Raw genomic sequence first — 17,056 nt, forward strand, 5'->3', positions numbered from 1 at the left:
AAAAAAAGAAAAAGAAAAAGCAAAGGTGATACTAAGACATGAACAGATAAACAAAAACTGAGAAAATTCATTATTTGATGATCTATCTACCCTATAAGAAATAAGTGCAAGGATACTCTATGGATATTTCACAAACACATGTAGAGTTTACAGGAAAGAAGCTGGAATGGGAGTGAGTGTGTTTGGCACATGACAGTACATAATTTGGGGAGAGTCAGGGGATGATTTCTGTCCATTGAATTGTGTCCACCCCTAATTCTTATGTTGAAATTCTAACTATCTCAGATTGTGACTGTATTTTGATACAGAACTTTTGAAGAGGTTACCTAATTAAAGTTAGGCTATTATGCGATTTGACTGGTGTCCTTACAGTAAAGGTGGTAGGCACAGAGAGCCATTTTGTGAAGAAGCAGTAGGAGGAAAGATATCTGTGAGCTAAGGACAGAAATCTTGGAGGAAAATAAGCGTGTTCACATGCTGAACCTTGAACTTCTAATCTTCAGAACTATGAGGAAATTCATGTCTGTTGTTTAATCTCTCAGACAGTAGCATTTTGTTATGGTGGCATAAACTAATTAAACAGTGATTACCTGGATACAAAATGCAGGGGACACAAAAAGTGTAATTTAATTCATTAAATTTATTTTACTTATTTAATTAATTTTTCTGGAATAAGAGGAGTACTGATATTGTGAAATAACTATTAGATTCTGTCAGTACCCCTGTATGATACTTCAGGCTGAGATTACCTTTTTTTAAAGGGTCTATGTAATGCTGAAGCATGAGAAACATTAATTTAGAAAAACATCTGTAGTATGGGCAAAATTGTGTTGCATCTACTCTGTGAGTGCTTCTGTGTTTCAGAGATGAGCATCTGCAATGATTCAATTGGTCAATGAATAACTACTGCAAGCCAACTGTGTCAGGTAGGCTAGATCTAAAGTAATTGGATAAAGGTAAAAATTGAACTGTACCTGAAGGGGCATCAGGAATTGGGATGGATGGTAGGAATTTGGCAGGAAGACATCCCAGGTATCCCTTCATAGTCAGGATTATATTCAGTCCAAGCTTAATAATGTAGATGAGGGATCACAAAATGAAAGTCATCCATAATATCATGTTTGGTTAGTTCATTGTTCTAACAATAATTGAATTGACTGTTGTGAATACCCTTAATTTTTAATTCCAGTCTTCCTTACTGCTTTATATTGGGCTACCTACTTCTAATACACTGATTCATGCCTGGACGGTGAACACACTGGTGTTGGCTCTCCCTGGCATACACTATATAACATAAGGACATAACAGGCAATGATAAGGGCTGCCTGCAACACCCCAGAGGTTCTTTTTCCTTTTTCCATTTCTTTTTTCACCATTTTTCTGTTCTTTTTGCCATTATGATAAAAACTTTTTCCTGGAAAGATACGATCTTATCAGGAGAGTTTGTTTGAAAAAGAAATAATGTTTTCACTCAATGTAGGAAGTTAGTTTCTAAATTATTTGTGGGAGGCAGAAATAGGGGAAAATATCATTAAGGAACTGAAAGAACAGAGCGGATACAAACCAGGAACTACTAAACTAGAGTAAGTACCAAGGAAAACTGGGTGGAAGTGCACAGCTCATCAGGAACAATAATTGCAGACTGGGCTTTGAAGGTCAGGGGGTATTCTAGAGGACAATGAAAGGAGAGATGATGAGTAGACTTACCATTTTACAGCACAATTTATAGTGGATTTTTAAAGATGGATTTTACTTGCTAAATTATTTCTAATTTTCTGATAACCAAAACTTCCCAACTTTTTAAACTTTATTTCAGAGTAATTATATAGCTATTACACTAAAATTGCAAAATTTAGGAAAGAGACAAGGAGGGAATTTAGCAGGACTTTAAGACTCATGTTTAAACACATACTCCATCTCCTCATCACTTTCTTTCTTTCACTTTTTAACCTACTCTTCTTTCTTTAAATGCTTGTTCAGTGCCTGTTGTCTTGCATATTGCATCAAGTTTCAGGGCCATAAAATTGAATGACATAGACATGTATTCAAAGTGATTATAAGTCAGTTTGAGGCAAAAGAGGTTGTAGAACAGAGCTGTGTCAATACAAAATTATTCAGAGAGAGAAAAGCAGCTACTCGAGTGTTATGTCTTATACACTGAAACGCCATGGGAGACCTCATCCGACTAAAATATACAACCTAGACTCTGCTATGAGCCTTGGGAACAGAGGCTGCTGCCATGACTCAAGAGAGAAATCCGTCAGGAGTGACCCTCACTAGCAAAGTTGTATCACCTTCTGTTCTGTTCTGGTGCTCAGAGATAGCAGCTTTCTGGTCATATGAAATGCATTTGAGGGCCCGGCCAGTGGCACAGGGGGTTAAAGCACAGCACTAAGAAGCTAAAGCCACTTCAGCATGAGTTTAATCCCGGCTTCAAGGGTGATCTACATGGAGTGGCAGACCTCTCCTGACCTGCCTACTGCTCCCCTCAACAGTGTACTTCGTCAGTCTGCCTGTTCTGCTCCCCACTCTGTCTCTGGTGAATCCTCTCATGGCCCCTACACCTCCAGTTCTGTATGCATAACTAAATAAATCTTTTAAAAAAAATGTATTTGAAGCCTTGGTGCTAAAACATCAAGGGGCATTCATTTAGAAAGTAAAACCAAATTCTAAATACACTTTGAGTTATTACTTCTTGAGGAAAGTTCACAGTAGCAGTTGGAGTCAAAGACAAGGATGCTTTTAGTTTTTCTCTCTAATTCATTAAATCAAGAAGATTTAAAACCAGTTTCAAACACCAAAACAAAGTCAGACACTAACAAGTGTAGAAGTTTGGTTTTGCTTATTGGGTGTACTTCTTTATATTACAGAATGCATATCTGTGAAAGTGGGAGAAACATCACCAGCACAGTGACTGGGTGCCATATTCCCCATCCCACTTATATGCAGCTGTCTTAGGTTACAAATCCCAGCATACCATGAACCAGACTTCCTGAATGGGGACAGCTGGGAAGGCAGAGGAGCAAAGTGGATATATATTAAAGGTGAAATGAAGGAAGGAGAGAGACATGGAGGATTGACACATGGATGAGATACACATGGGTGAGAGACATGGAGAGGTTGCTTCTAGGACTTTAGCATTTTGAAAGAAACAATGGCAACTGTTACGTTGCCCTCAGGTAGATTATATGGTACAATTTGAATTGCAGGTCTCTCCTATCCCAACATTCTGGTATTTGCCTAGCTTCTTTCTTAAAGTTCACCACCAGAAGGAAACTTAGCCTTGCAGCAAGCTTCAGTCACCCACGTTGGGTCCAGTCTGTTTTCCCAGTGTGGATAATTTCAGAGTTTGATTGAGAATCTGTTATTTTAAATTCTTTTTCTCCTCTCTCTCTGTACACCAGTTTAATATCTTTCACATTGTCTGCTTTCTTTGCTTTTGTGTGTGTGATCGGACTCACAATATGCAAAATAGGGGTTTATTTTCCCCTCTAACAATTTGTGGGCCCTTAACAGTCACACAGTTACATCTGCTTTAAGACAATGAAGTCACTCAGAATTTTGTGAGCATAGAAATAGTGCTTTTAAAAATGGTTCCATTAGGGTAAAAAGTATGTATGGGTTTTGGGGTCAGAAAATCTCAATCTAGTTTCACCATCTACTATGTGACAGGAGTGGGGAGATTGTTTTTGTCTATTGAATGTGGTATAACTCAGTGACCCCAAACTGTTTAAGGGTACATACTGCAAAGGAGCTCAGCCATCTGCACATACAAAGTGGGGGAAAGCAGGAAAAGCAGGCGTTTAATGTGAAAGATCTTTAATTAATGTGCATAGAGAGTAAGAGAGTAGAAAAAAGGATATTTCCAATAAAACACCAAAAAATTACGTGTTCCTTCTAGGGCAAATGCCCTGACAAAAATGCTCCATCTAAGTGAGACCGAGGCCCAACATCCTGCCAAAGTCTAAGACATCCATTGGTGGGGAACCACAAGAAAGAGGGTAGTTAGGCAGGTCCCAGATGCTGAGAAGGGAGAGAACAGGAATTTAAACTGTACCATCTAATCTACCTCAAGATCAAGATAACAGCTGTCAAACCACAGCCTCTTCACATGTCTCTCGCCTGCAGTTTTCTCTCCAAGTGTCTCTCCTTCAAGTGTGTCTATCTTGCCACCCTCCTTTCTTCCACTTCAATTTATGTATTCACCTGGCCAGCTGTCCCTACATTTAGCACAGCTGCATGAAAGTGGGGGTGGGGAAGTGGCACCCACTCATTGTACTGCAATGTTCCTTCCCTTTTCTTTCTCTTTTTAAACTAATAACTCACCTACCTAACTACCACCACCCATTTCCCCCATGACTCCCTCCCCAACTCCAATCACTCCCACTCCTCCCTTGCTGCAAAACGAGCACTGATGGTTGGCCCATGGGCCTTGTCTTTTTCCTGGAAACTTGTCCTTTTCCTGTGCGAGCACCTGGGCTCCTGAACCACAGCAGACCAGGCTGCTCTAGCACTCAGGAGCAAGGCAGAGCCATCCAGGATCCTCTTGTAAGGCAGGTGTGTGTAGTGGTTCTCCAGACTCCTTGACTTTAGAACTTCCTATCATATAAGAGGCTGGTGACTTTCTCCAGATCAGTGGTCCCTGGGTTCTGTGCCTCCTCATCCACAGTGATTGCTCCATCCATTCTGGTAACTGTTATATGATGCTGCTTCTATCTGGCCTTGGGAACCCTGCTCCTTGCCAATGTCAGTGGAGAAATTCCCCAGTGGGGAAAGTCTCCAGTAGTTGATTGGTTTAGCTTCTTGTATCTCCCTTCATGATTTCTAGTCCCTCCCTAAGTCTCCAGACACATCTCCAATGTTGTCCTCACCCTACTGGAAAAGAAGCCTCACTTGTGTTACGTGAATCTCTGGAGCAGGCGTTTGTTTCCCCAGCCCTGGAGATAGTGTAGGCAGTGGTCATGTGATAAGTCAACACAGCAGCTCATCTCAGGTCCTCTGTCTTTTGTGTATCTGACTGAGCTTTGTTTGGGTCCACCCCAGAACTGCCTGAATTACAGGTGTCTTACAACAATATGATTGAAGTGGGGGTCAGAATGGAGGGGGCTCCCCTAACCTCTGCCCCTGCCCACATGGTAGCAGAGGCCAACTCCTCCTGCCTAAGACCCCTAGAGCCCGAGATCTGAGACCCTGAGAGCTTGGGGGCACAGAGCTCACCCTTCCCCCAGCCCTGCCTGAGTCCAGGTTGAAGAAGTGGAGTGCTGGGGTTTCCCTGCCCTGAGAACCCAGGACAAGTTAGGGTGCCTGGCTAATACCTCCAGCTTGACTAGGCACTCTTCTCCTTTTCACAGGGATATATTCTGCAACAGTAATAGTAACCTGTGATGAAGGCATGTTACCTACTTTCCACAGTTGTTGAGTGATTAAATTCTTTATTGATTTCAAAGGGTACTTCTAGCTTGGTATACAGCCAACTGTTACACATTTTCTCCCTTGTTTCTAGTGTAATAAATTGTATTGCTTCAAATCAAAAAAGATAAACTCATGCTATTCACAGCAACATGGATGGAACTCGAAAGGATTATGCTCAATGAAATAAGTCAGAAGGAAAAAGAAAAATATTGAATGGTTTTACTTCTTGGAGGTATTTAACAGAAACAAATAAGATGGGAGAAAAATAAGTGTATTGTTATTACAATACAAAATACAACAAAATCATACAGAAACTGTTACAGGACACCAAATCTGTTTCAACAGGGAGAGAGGGGGACCCCTGAACCCCTAAAATCTGCCTGCTCTAAGTGGGTTCTGCCATCTACCGCAACAAGACAAAACATATAAAACTTTAATGAAAAGGGACTTTAATGCAGTGAATATACAATATGGAACACAAAGAATGTAACTTCTAAATCAAACACCGGAAGTTACCCATCCCCTCGTGGGCAAAGTCAACCCAAAAGGGGTTGGTCCAAAGCAAGGCCTGAAAGCCCGCCACAAGACTAAAGCACTTTCTGGGCAGGACCCATGGAAAAGGGTCAGAAATGGCCAGACAAGTCTGGGAGGAAAAGAGAAAAATCAAAATCAATATAAACACTGCCATAGTCACCTCCCTGCAGGTGTCTCATCCCCATCTGCCTTAACCAGTCCAGGATCAGGAAACAAGCACGGTTTCCTCATGACATGCTTACTGCTCCATGTGGCTTTCTCAGGTCTCCTCCTTGTTCTCCATCAGGCTTCCTTCTTCTTCTCTTCTTTTCTGATTCCTTCTTTCCTCTTCTTCTCTGCTCATCTCCACCCTCCTGAGTGGGGCAGGGAACCTGGAACTTCCCCTTTTCCTAGGGACCACCCTGTTACAAAACAAGTAGACAAGTAAAAACCAGAGAGATCTTATGGGGGGGTAGGACAAAGAGGAATCAGAAGGAGAGAAGAGTATGGGGGGCTATGGTGGTGATGGGAGGGGGAGGGGAAGTAAACATTGTTATAAAACGAACAGTAATGAAAATAGATACATGAAAAATAAATTAAACATAGGAAAAATAAATAAAAATTGGCTTAAAAATCTAGTAAATAAATAGTGTTGCTTCAATAACAGCTTTTTAAAGACAAGTAAAATCTTTACCTACTTATTCTTGAGACTTTATATTTTATTTACAGTTCTGATTATTGGGCTTCCCCGGTGGCATAGGGGTTAAAGACACAATGCAATCAAGCCACTGCCAGCTACTACCACACTAGTTTGATACCTGGTGACCAAGGAGGTGACCCACATGGTGCATTGAACCTCGCCTTTCTCACCCACTGCGCCCCTAAATAGTGTACTCCAGTTAATCTCTCTGTTCTGCTCCCCACTCTGTCTCTGAGGAATCCTTTCACTATTCCACTCCCCCCACCCCAACCTTGCACTTCTGGCCTGCACCCCAGTATTTGTATGATAAATAAATCTTTATTTTCGTCCACTCATTTTCTTGCATTACCCATCTGAGGGAGGAACATCTTTTCCTCTACTTAAGTTTATTAACTGAAGGCCTGCAAATTGAACACACAACAGACAGGTTAACAGGAGGAAAAAGGTTTTTTATATGCATACAGGGCTAACAAAGTAGGTAGCTAGCTCTTGAGGCATGCATGCCTTATTCAGAAGGGGAAAGTGACTAAAGGATTTTATCAGAAGTCTTGGATTTTTAGGAGATAAGAAAGTTTGTTCAGCAAGTTTATCTTTTTCATGAAAATAGAACTTCCCTAGAGAGGGGAATTTATGATAGATTTATGCTCAACTTTCTTCTTAAGAGTAAACCCATCCCATCAAAGGACTTTGTGGCAGTCTCATTTCCCAGACATTGTTGCTTTTCTAATGGAAACCCGTTAAAGACTCCTTTCTGCATGGAGTCGAAATGTGTTCAGTTAAAAATAAACCTCAGTGTCTCCTTAGTGACACAGGGTTAAGTCTCAGTGCTATCAAGCTTTTGCAAGCCACTGTGGCATGAGTTTGATCCCTGGCCAGGGAGGTGACCCACATGGCACAGTAGACCTCTCCTGACTCAACTACTGCTCCCTTCAGCAGTGTATTTCAGTAGATTTGCCTATTCTGCTCCCATTCTGTCTCTGGTAAATCACCTCACTCCCTGAATCTGTGATCTACACCCCAGTTTTGGTATGCAAAAATAAAATAAATAACTCTTTTTAAATCAATAAACCTCATACCAACTCTGGGGTTCTGAGTGGATTTCCACTGCCAGTCACTCCTCCTTTTCCCCTTCTCAAAGCCATTACCTCAGTATCAGATTAATGTCCTCACACATCTGATGAATAAGGAGCATAGTCTACTGTGCCATGTGGGTCACCTCCCTGCCCAGGGATCAAACTCATGCCACAGTGGCTTGCAAAAGCTTGATAGCACTGAGACTTAACCCTGTGTCACTAAGGAGACACTGAGGTTTATTTTTAACTGAACACATAGTTGCACAGCCTAACAAGGACTTCAGCTTCTGGTGTTGCTGTCTATTTACTCAAAAGTAAAAGAAAACTAGACAGATGTTAAAGGTATGTAAAGGACATGGTTTCTACAAAGGATGACTCTTCCAGTATAGTATGGAAATGAATGAAGGCTATCCCCATAAGAACAAGCAAAACTACTTATTCAGAACTTGCTATAGCAAGGAAGTCATTTACATTGGTCAGAGACTGAATAGTAGGAAGAGATTTTCCACAAAAGCTTTATCATAGGCAAAAAGGGAAGACTTGGGTAGCCCTTGCTAAGGGTTGTCCACCTGGAGAAATGGGAGTTGGGGTAGAAATAGAAGTGGACTTTCCTATGAGATTGGTGGCAGAGTATTGACGGCTTTCTCCATTTGGTACTGAATTGGAAATAGAGACAAAAATTAGGAAGCTGTCAGTTTTTAATCAAACTCTGGTTATTTGGGGACAATATTACGGAGGTTATTGTTTAGCTTCCTGGATTGTTTGCAAGAGATAGCAATATTGTTGGGGGACAAAGGATGTCCTGAGTGAACTCCATAAATACAGGGTTTATGAATTCCACCCTTACCCCAGACCAAAGATATCTAAGACACCAAGCATTATAAATTCCATAATGTCATCACCACTGAGGGGAGGACTGTTGGGAACCAAAGGTGGAGTTAAACAGCCAGGTTTGGTAGAGAACCAGACATCAGACATATGAGCCTTACAGAGCTTGGTTTTCTGCTGACTTTTAGCATGCTATTGGGGTTCCAGCCACAGGAAGTGGTAGGATGCATTTACCAATTTATCTCTCTCTTTCTTTCTGAGTCATTCCTTTCTTCATGTTCCTTTTTTTATAAATAAATCCTTTATTGGCCTTTTTTTTTTTTGTGTATCTGCAGTTGAATCGCATTGGTCCCTTTTGAAGTGCAAGGGTGAGAACCCACTGGTAAGCCAACCCCATTTCACAATGGAGTTGCCCTGTATCCATTTGACATTTTGCAAGTGCAACTTGTAGGCTAGTTACTGCAGAAAACAGGTGGGTTTTCTGGGCTGTGGTTACAGATTATGGGTCAGAGTTTTTTTATATATGGTCTTGCTTTGTTCCATTATATCTAGTCTCACAATGCTGACAAGTGCAAAAAGATTCACTTAAAACTGCTTCATCGCTCAACAAATGTGCCAGGTGGTCATACCCATTTAACAGATGAACAACTTCAGGCACATCTTTCTAATTTACCTCACTAATGAGTCCCAGGGCAAGTTAGGGTTAAGTAGGCAGCTTGAGGGACTGTGCAGGCAAGGACTTTGGGAGAATTAAAGAGGTTTCTGAGAAAAGGGCAACAAAAGGAAAAAGGGAATCTCCAGGGATAAAGAAAAGAAATTCCAAAGGGGGTTAAATAAACACCCCAGGACCAGCGACAGTGGCTGTTCCTGGACAAGGGCAATAAAAAGGGGAATTCTCTGATAAGGACTGTGAAGCAGGAAGATTCCAAGCACAGTAGCAGATTGAGTAAGATCACTGAGAGTTAACCAATCACAAAGACTGATGGGGCTTTAGAATAACTAGGGAAAGATCCTTCCCTGAGATATGACTCCACTTTGACTTCCTTGCTCCTCCCTGGCTGTTTCTACCAGCCTTTATTTCTGCTTATTTCTCCTTAATATACCTTTTTCTAAACAATTTTGCCTCTTTTCTCTTGCTTGCCATTGAAGTTCCTGCTGTGGCTTAATGAGACACCAACCCATGGTGATCTAGTGGCTGGAACTCAGCGCTGGGAGACTAGATCTGAAATTATGTTGTCACTAGTGAAAGGGCAGAGCCAGGATTGTTTTCTTTATTTACCTATTTTTAGAGCACATATCAATTTAATCATTGTGCACACAAATTTGTAAAATGGTAACTACATGTAGACTGAGTCACAAAGGAAATTCAAGGATTCTTCTTCATGTTTAAATGTTATCTTAAACTATGGGAATTTGGCTATCTACTCTCATTACTATCCCAGGCATTTAAAGTTACACCAAGTTTTGAAAGACTGTTTATTCTTGCTGGGAAAGGACAGAGTACTTTAGAACTTTCTTCACTTTAAATCTTAAAGACATAAATTGAGAGTCCATAATACAACACAATTATCCCATAGGAAAATATCAATTTTTAAACTTCTGAAAACCATCATTGTTCATAATAAAAAGCATTAGAATTGATTGCTCATTATTGGCTTACAAAGATCACAGCAGGGACTATGTGAAGACTCCTTTAGCCTTGACTGACATTAGCTAGGATGTTGCTAAAATTAGAGGTGAAAAAATTCATGTGTTATACTGACAGGAGATATGAAATAGGACATACTTAATTGGAAATATCCTCACAGGTTAATTTTCACTGGTATTTTTCACTGGTCTCAGAAATTGCTATTTTTGACTCAAGTTTTTCATGCAGGGTTAGAGAGTTTTAAGAATACACTTCAAATTATCAAGCCTCACTCAAAAAGAATCCTGTTGAGCGATTATGCATGATTAAATATGCACTCCTATGACACCATCCTCAGCTAAATTGCTCACAAATCTCTGCAAAGCTGAAACATGAACAATGGGTAGAAATTCAGACATTTAAATTTTACACCTATGCAACTTGGGAACTCAAAGCATTTGAGAAAAAAATCTGTCAACTAAAAAGAAAACCTGAAACTTAAAACTATGCTTTTATTAGTATAATTTAGTTATTTATTTTTACATCACTGTAAGTAGATATATAAAAATAATAAAAGAAATTCAGCTTGCTTAATTCTTTGAGAATTTAATTTAAAAGGAAATTTTTTGATATGCAAATGCATAAAATGGTACTCAACAGAAAGGTAGCTTTAAAGAGATAATTGAAAGCCATTTCCACTGTATATATCATTTCTTACCATTAAATTGTGAAAAGTAATGAAACTTAAGTCTTAAGCAATTTTATATTTAAAAAACAAGTGGGTCTTATAAAATATATGATCAGTTGATAAATCAAGTTTAAAAAATATTGAATCAAATGCATGACCTTTACATAAAATGACATTAAATGATGTTTTAAATAACTAAATACTATCCCAGTCAGTTTTGTGGCTAAATTGTCTCAAATTAGACATTATTACAACTTAGCTGAAAAGAAGAAAGTCATGCATGCTAATCATACATATTGGAAGGAAGATACAGGCTTGTTAAAAGTAGACTGTATGTTTTATTCTTCTCTCCTTGGTGACTTTAAAATTTTTTTTTCTTAATACTAAAATAATAATGAAAGGTTAAAGGAAATCCTTCAAGGTGGTACAAGACAACAATAAACTCTGGTTAAACCTTTAACATGTCTTTCACAACAGCCCTCCTGCCTCTCAAAAGGAATATGTTAGGCCCAGAGAGGCCCAGGGGGAAGTTAAGGACCACCCCAGGGCAGAAACTCAAAAACCTGAAACCTGCCCAGTGACTAAGCATCACCTGACTACAGCAGGAAAAAGGGCCCTAAAAGTCAGTAACATGAAAACAAGGAAAAACAACTCCATGTAGAGGCAAAGTGACCCACTAAGGTGGTCCACCTCATAGCTGTCTAAAAAGCCTGCCTCCTCAGTACCATTGTGGGTATTGCCAAGAGTGCAATAAACTTCCTTCTTTTGTTATAGGGCTCCCCAAATCTGTTACTGGACAGGGAGAGAAGGGCACTCCTGAAGCCAAAAACCTGCCTGCAATAAGTGGGTTCTGCCATCTGCTGCAACAAGACAAAACATATAAAACTTTAATGAAAAAGGGACTTTAATACAGTGAATATACAATACAGAACACAAAGAATATAACTTCTAAATCAAACAGCTGAAGTTACCCATCCCCTCATGGGCAAGTCAACCCAAAAGGGATTGGTCCAAAGCAAGGCCTGAAAGCCTGCCATAAGACTAAAGTACCTTCTGGTCGGGACTCATGGAAAAGGGTCAGAAATGGCCAGACAAGTCTGGGAGGAAAAGAGAAAAATCAAAATCAATATAAACACTGCCATAGTCACCTCCCTGCAGGTCTCTCACCCTCATCTGCCTTAACCAGTCCAGGGTCAGGAAACAAGCACTGTTTCCTCATCACATGCTTGCTGCTCCATGTGGCTTCCTCAGGTTTCCTTCTTGTTCTCCATCCAGCTTCCTTCCTTTCTTCTCTCTTGATTCCTTCTTTTCTCTCCTTTTTCTCTGCTCAGCTCCACCCTCCTGGGTGGGGCAGGGAACCTGGAACTTCCCCTTTTCCTAGGGACCACCCTGTTACACTTTCACTTTTGCTCTCTTTCTTTCTTATTAGCCAACCCTTTTAGAATATATGAAGAGTATTACCTATATTGAAATCTTAATGAGTTATCAGCTTTGATTTCAATTATTAAAAAGATTTGTCATTCTTAATTAAAATAAAACTCCACAGTGGTGGAACACTAATGGAATAGCGTCTAGTTTACAAAAGAAGAACAAAAAATTTATAAAATTATTTGCAGCAAGAATTAATGTTTAAAGAATAAAAGGAATATAAAAACATTTTATTTTTTATAAAAACAAAAACTAAAAAATATAATTTTACAAAGTGAAGAAACTTCACTTTTTTTTAGGTTCACACTGTGAAAAAGTTAAAAGGTAAGCATGTATACAACCATGGAGTGGAAAGATCTGAGAGACAGGATTGAAACAACCTCTCTGATTTGCAATTTGTGCTTTAACTTCTTTATAGAAAAAAAACTTTTTAGTATCCTTGTCAATTTTTTACGCTAACCGGCTTAATCCACACACATACTTCTGCCCTTCCCACCCTTCACCACACACAATTAAGAGGACTTTTCAGATGACTTCTTCTACCCTGTCAGTAAGGCATTCCTCATTTTTATTGTAAAGCTGTCTTGTGACCTTGTAACTTTGTTTACCTGAATGAGTCACATCTTATGATATATTTAGAATAGGGCTCCTTAAACCTGATTCCTGTTAACTCTTTAGGCAATATCCTGTAGAGTATTGTGTTGGACATTTTCCCTGGAGGATTTTGTAATTTATTTTTATGACAAAGCTAAAGGTTTCTATAACCAGTATCCTCTCTAGCTGTAGATCTAGTCCGAGCCCAGCCATTTTTCTCTGCTCCCTGCTACCACAAGTCACTCATCTCCTGCTTGGATTGCTGCCTCAGCTTCCTCATTGTGCTCCAATTTCTGCCTTCCCTTATTCCTTCCCCTCTCTGCCAGTGTTTTTCCCACAGAGTGGTATGGTAATCCTTTAAAGCCTGGCCTAGAACACTCTTCAGTTCATACCCCTCACATGACATCTCAGTACTTTCAGAACAAAATTAAAATCCTTACAATGAACTACAAATGTGGACACTCATTTCTTTCCTCTTTGATCTCGAGCCTTCTTGCCACCTACATAGAGGTGCACAGGGCCCCATCCCCTGATCCACTGAGAATTCCTCAGGCCCCATGTCTGCTCCTGGCATTTGCCAGAGGGCTGGACTCTCGTCTCCCCAATAGGCGATGATAAATATCTGTTGAATAAATGAAACGTTCTTAAAGACTCTATGTAGAGGAGAATAAGGGACTACAGCTACCAGTTTAACTTTTCCTTATTTACAAAAGCCCCCAGTTGTTCCCAGTCTAGTTCACCCTTCCTTTTCAGCAGGTGTGTCTAGGACTGGCGTGTGTTCAGTCCTGATCCAACCAACAGATCAAAGAATTTCTCCATTTTTACAGGTAAGATTATTTACATTGTTATTGGAAAGAAATTTTTTATATCTGTTGTACAACTGCTAGTGGGCAAAACCAAGGGGTATACAGAGACCTTGACTGATGCTGAAAAAAACCTTCATTGCTCATTCTAAGGATTTGTGCCCATCCATGAACATAAAAGCAAAGCAACCAAATTGCATAGTGATCAAATAATTTAATCAATGAGAGATTCAAGGGAGAGTGAGAAAGAAGGAATAGGAAAGAAGGACGTCAAAATACAAACACCTGATTAAATGCCAATATCAGCCATCTCCTCTGGGCACAAGGGCAGAGCTGTCAGGAGAATTCAAGGCAACCTCCCAGCAGAAAACACAAATAAGAATTTGCCCAGGGCCCAAAGGGCTAGGAGAGGTGGAGAGAACCAAAGTTCAAATGCATAACCCTGTTTGGGGGTTTTGAGGTTCTTTTGGGCTTGAGGTTCCTTGGTCCTAGACTATGATCATGAAAGAATTGAAAGCTACCTCTAGGCAAGGCAGTTTATTTAGAGACAGTCACTGTGGAACAGGTCCAGATGGGCCAAATCCAGGGAAGAACAGGAGGGTGACTCCTGGCTTAAATGGGATGCAAGAGACTTCTCCATCCCTTTCTGAGGTTTGTTGCACAGGCAGGAGTTTCTAAGTCCTTCCCCCTTTCACAGTGCTCTGGGATAGAATTTCATCAGTCCCATCAGCAGGCTAAGAAGGTTGTCTGCTTTTCTACCCTAAAGGCACTTCTTGCCATCTAACAGCTTTTCCACCTGCTCTAGGATTGGGGTAGAGAGGGATGGGAGTGCCTTCTCCTTTGGGCATTTGGGCTTTCTCCAGGCTTTACTGGCTTTTGCAAGTGTTTCCTGGGGTTCTGGGTATAGCTGTCCATTTAATTTTCTTTAGGCATCACCCTCCTTGCTCTAATTGCATAATGACCCAAGTTGAATCCACAGGAGGTCAAGGTGGTGATCTCCATTGCCCTGTAAGAGAAGGAGTGGGCTGTCTGCCAAAGAGCCGATCTCCAAAAAAGAACCAGACTGGAGTCAACTGTAGGCCTGCAAGTGAAGTTGAGAAGGAGCAGGAGCAGGAGACTACTGCCAGAATGATCTCTGGGTCTTTTACAGGTCTACCCTGAGGCTCAGCTTGGTCCATAGGTTTTCACTGTAATCTTGACTTTCTTCCTATTTCCCCTACATGTTTTCATTATGGAAATTGTGGATAGAGCTGCCTCTACAAATTAACTCTTCTCTTAAAAGAATTAAGATGCTCTAATGGTAAATACAGTTGGCCCTTAAAAAATGAAATGCAGCGGTGATGGATAAGGGTCGTCAAATTCTATGCAGTTGAAAATCTTTGTTAACTTTTAATTCCCACCAAACTGTATTACAGTGAGGGCATTTTTACTGCTCTTCATCCATGGTTAGGTTGAATCCCTGAATGTAAATCAGAGGGTATGGAGGGCTGTTCTGCAACCATCCCAGGTAGGTTCACTGTTGGTTCAGGCAGCTTAAAGAGAACACTGATGCCTTTGACATCATTCCCACAGGGTTTTTAATAGGAAGCAGGAGAAACAAGCCAACAGAGAGACAGCAACTTAAGCCCCCCTGCCGATCTCTAGATGCTCTTTCCTCTGGGGTTTCTTTGGTGTCTTCTTGTTGTTCTTTCTCTAGTAGCAGTTCTCAGCTGCCCTTATAGCCTCAGTGTCCAGGCTCAGGTGTGTCCACTTACACACGCCCCCACCGTACTCCAAGTATCTACCATCAGGCATGTGTACCTCAAGCCCATGCTCCTAAGTGCCTCCTCTGTTAGTACAGTCAAGGCCACAGGTTAGATAGCCTCAGAGGCTAGAGGCATTAACATCTCACCCAAACTTTGTTTATCCTGCAAGGGCCAACTGTATTTACTGAAGGAAAAAAAAAGTATAAAAGTAAGTGAACACTCAGTTCAAACCCATGTTATTGAGTCTGAGGTGGTAAGTCAACTTCCTGAAGTTCCAAAGACCCTTGGAAAGCCTGTCAGGTGGTGCTTTACCACAACCATAAAGGTCACAGGCGTTTCTTTGGTTTTGTTTTGTTTTAGTTGCAAGATCTGGTTCTAACAGATGTTAAATGACAAAAATCCACTGGAGTTAATTTTAAAGATCTAATGGACTTTTCAAACCATTCATGATATTGGGCAGGATCCCATCTAGTGAGTGAAAACATGCTGCAAATCAAAATGGAAGGTTTGTATAGTCAGACTGAAGGTGTGACAAGGTCATTAGCAAAAGGAAGGAAGAATTACTTCATGCAAAATCACTTTCTATTACAGAATGCAGGGTGTCTTATCTTGCAGATACTAATTGGTTAACTTTAACTTCCATTTTAGAGAGGATGACCTCTCCCCAAACCTTGCAGTTAGATTAGGCATTAAGTCTTGGTGGGCGTGGCACGAACGACTGCATTTTGAGCCTTTCTTTCTTTAACAGATATAGTCTGGCGGTGCATGTTTTACAGTCATCAGAACAGTTCATGCATTGAAAGCTAGAGTGTCTTCTACTCCTCTAAGCTAACATCTATTTCCATGACTTCCTCTCTTTACCTCCAGTTAAAGAGTATGGTCAAGTCCTTTATGCTCTGTTTTCCTCCGTCCCTGTTCTCTGCAACCATCACTCTCCCAGTGTGCAAATGACCATCTCTGTCTCTCCTGCTAGATCCCGGGCTAATGTTCTTGCCCTCGTCTGCACACTGAGTCCAGTGCCTGGGGCATCTTACAAGTTCAACAAATGCTGGTTGAACAAGTACAGAATAAGATACTACCTGAGTTATGCTGTGAAAACCAATATGGTCGTCGCGAGGTAGTGGGGGCAACACAACGGTTCAGCAGAGGCAAAGGGCATTACAAACTCAGCGGCAGGAGGTGGATTTCCAAGTGCGGCCGACTGCGTCGCAGCCCAGACAGGGTCAGGGCAGGAAGATGCTGGCAAGAAAGCACCGACATTTAAGTGACAGCTTCAATGCTGGGAGTCTTTGAATCTGCCTTCCTTGTCCTTTGGCCGTCCTACCCCTCGCACGTGAGGGGTGCACCTGCAGCGGCTCGCCAGAATCGGAGGGTTTGTGAAGAAGTGGTGGGGAATGCTGAGGGACCCAGCCTTGCCCCGCTCATCTAAAGCCACCTGCCTCCGGAAAAAGCCTCGCTCCACCGACACTTCGCTTCTTTTCAAAACCTTGCCGGGTCCCTTTGCGGTGACAGGACGGAGTTCGGGGGCGGGGACCTGGCAGCTCCCGCCTCAACGCTGGGCCCCCGACCCTCACGCGCTGCGGGTACCCGCGCCCATTCCCCAGGCTCCCGGCCGGCGGCGCGAGCTGGCGGGCGTGTCGGGAGC

Source organism: Condylura cristata, unplaced genomic scaffold (assembly GCF_000260355.1).
Source record: "Condylura cristata isolate star-nosed mole 26May11 unplaced genomic scaffold, ConCri1.0 scaffold00044, whole genome shotgun sequence".
Lineage (NCBI taxonomy): Eukaryota > Metazoa > Chordata > Mammalia > Eulipotyphla > Talpidae > Condylura > Condylura cristata.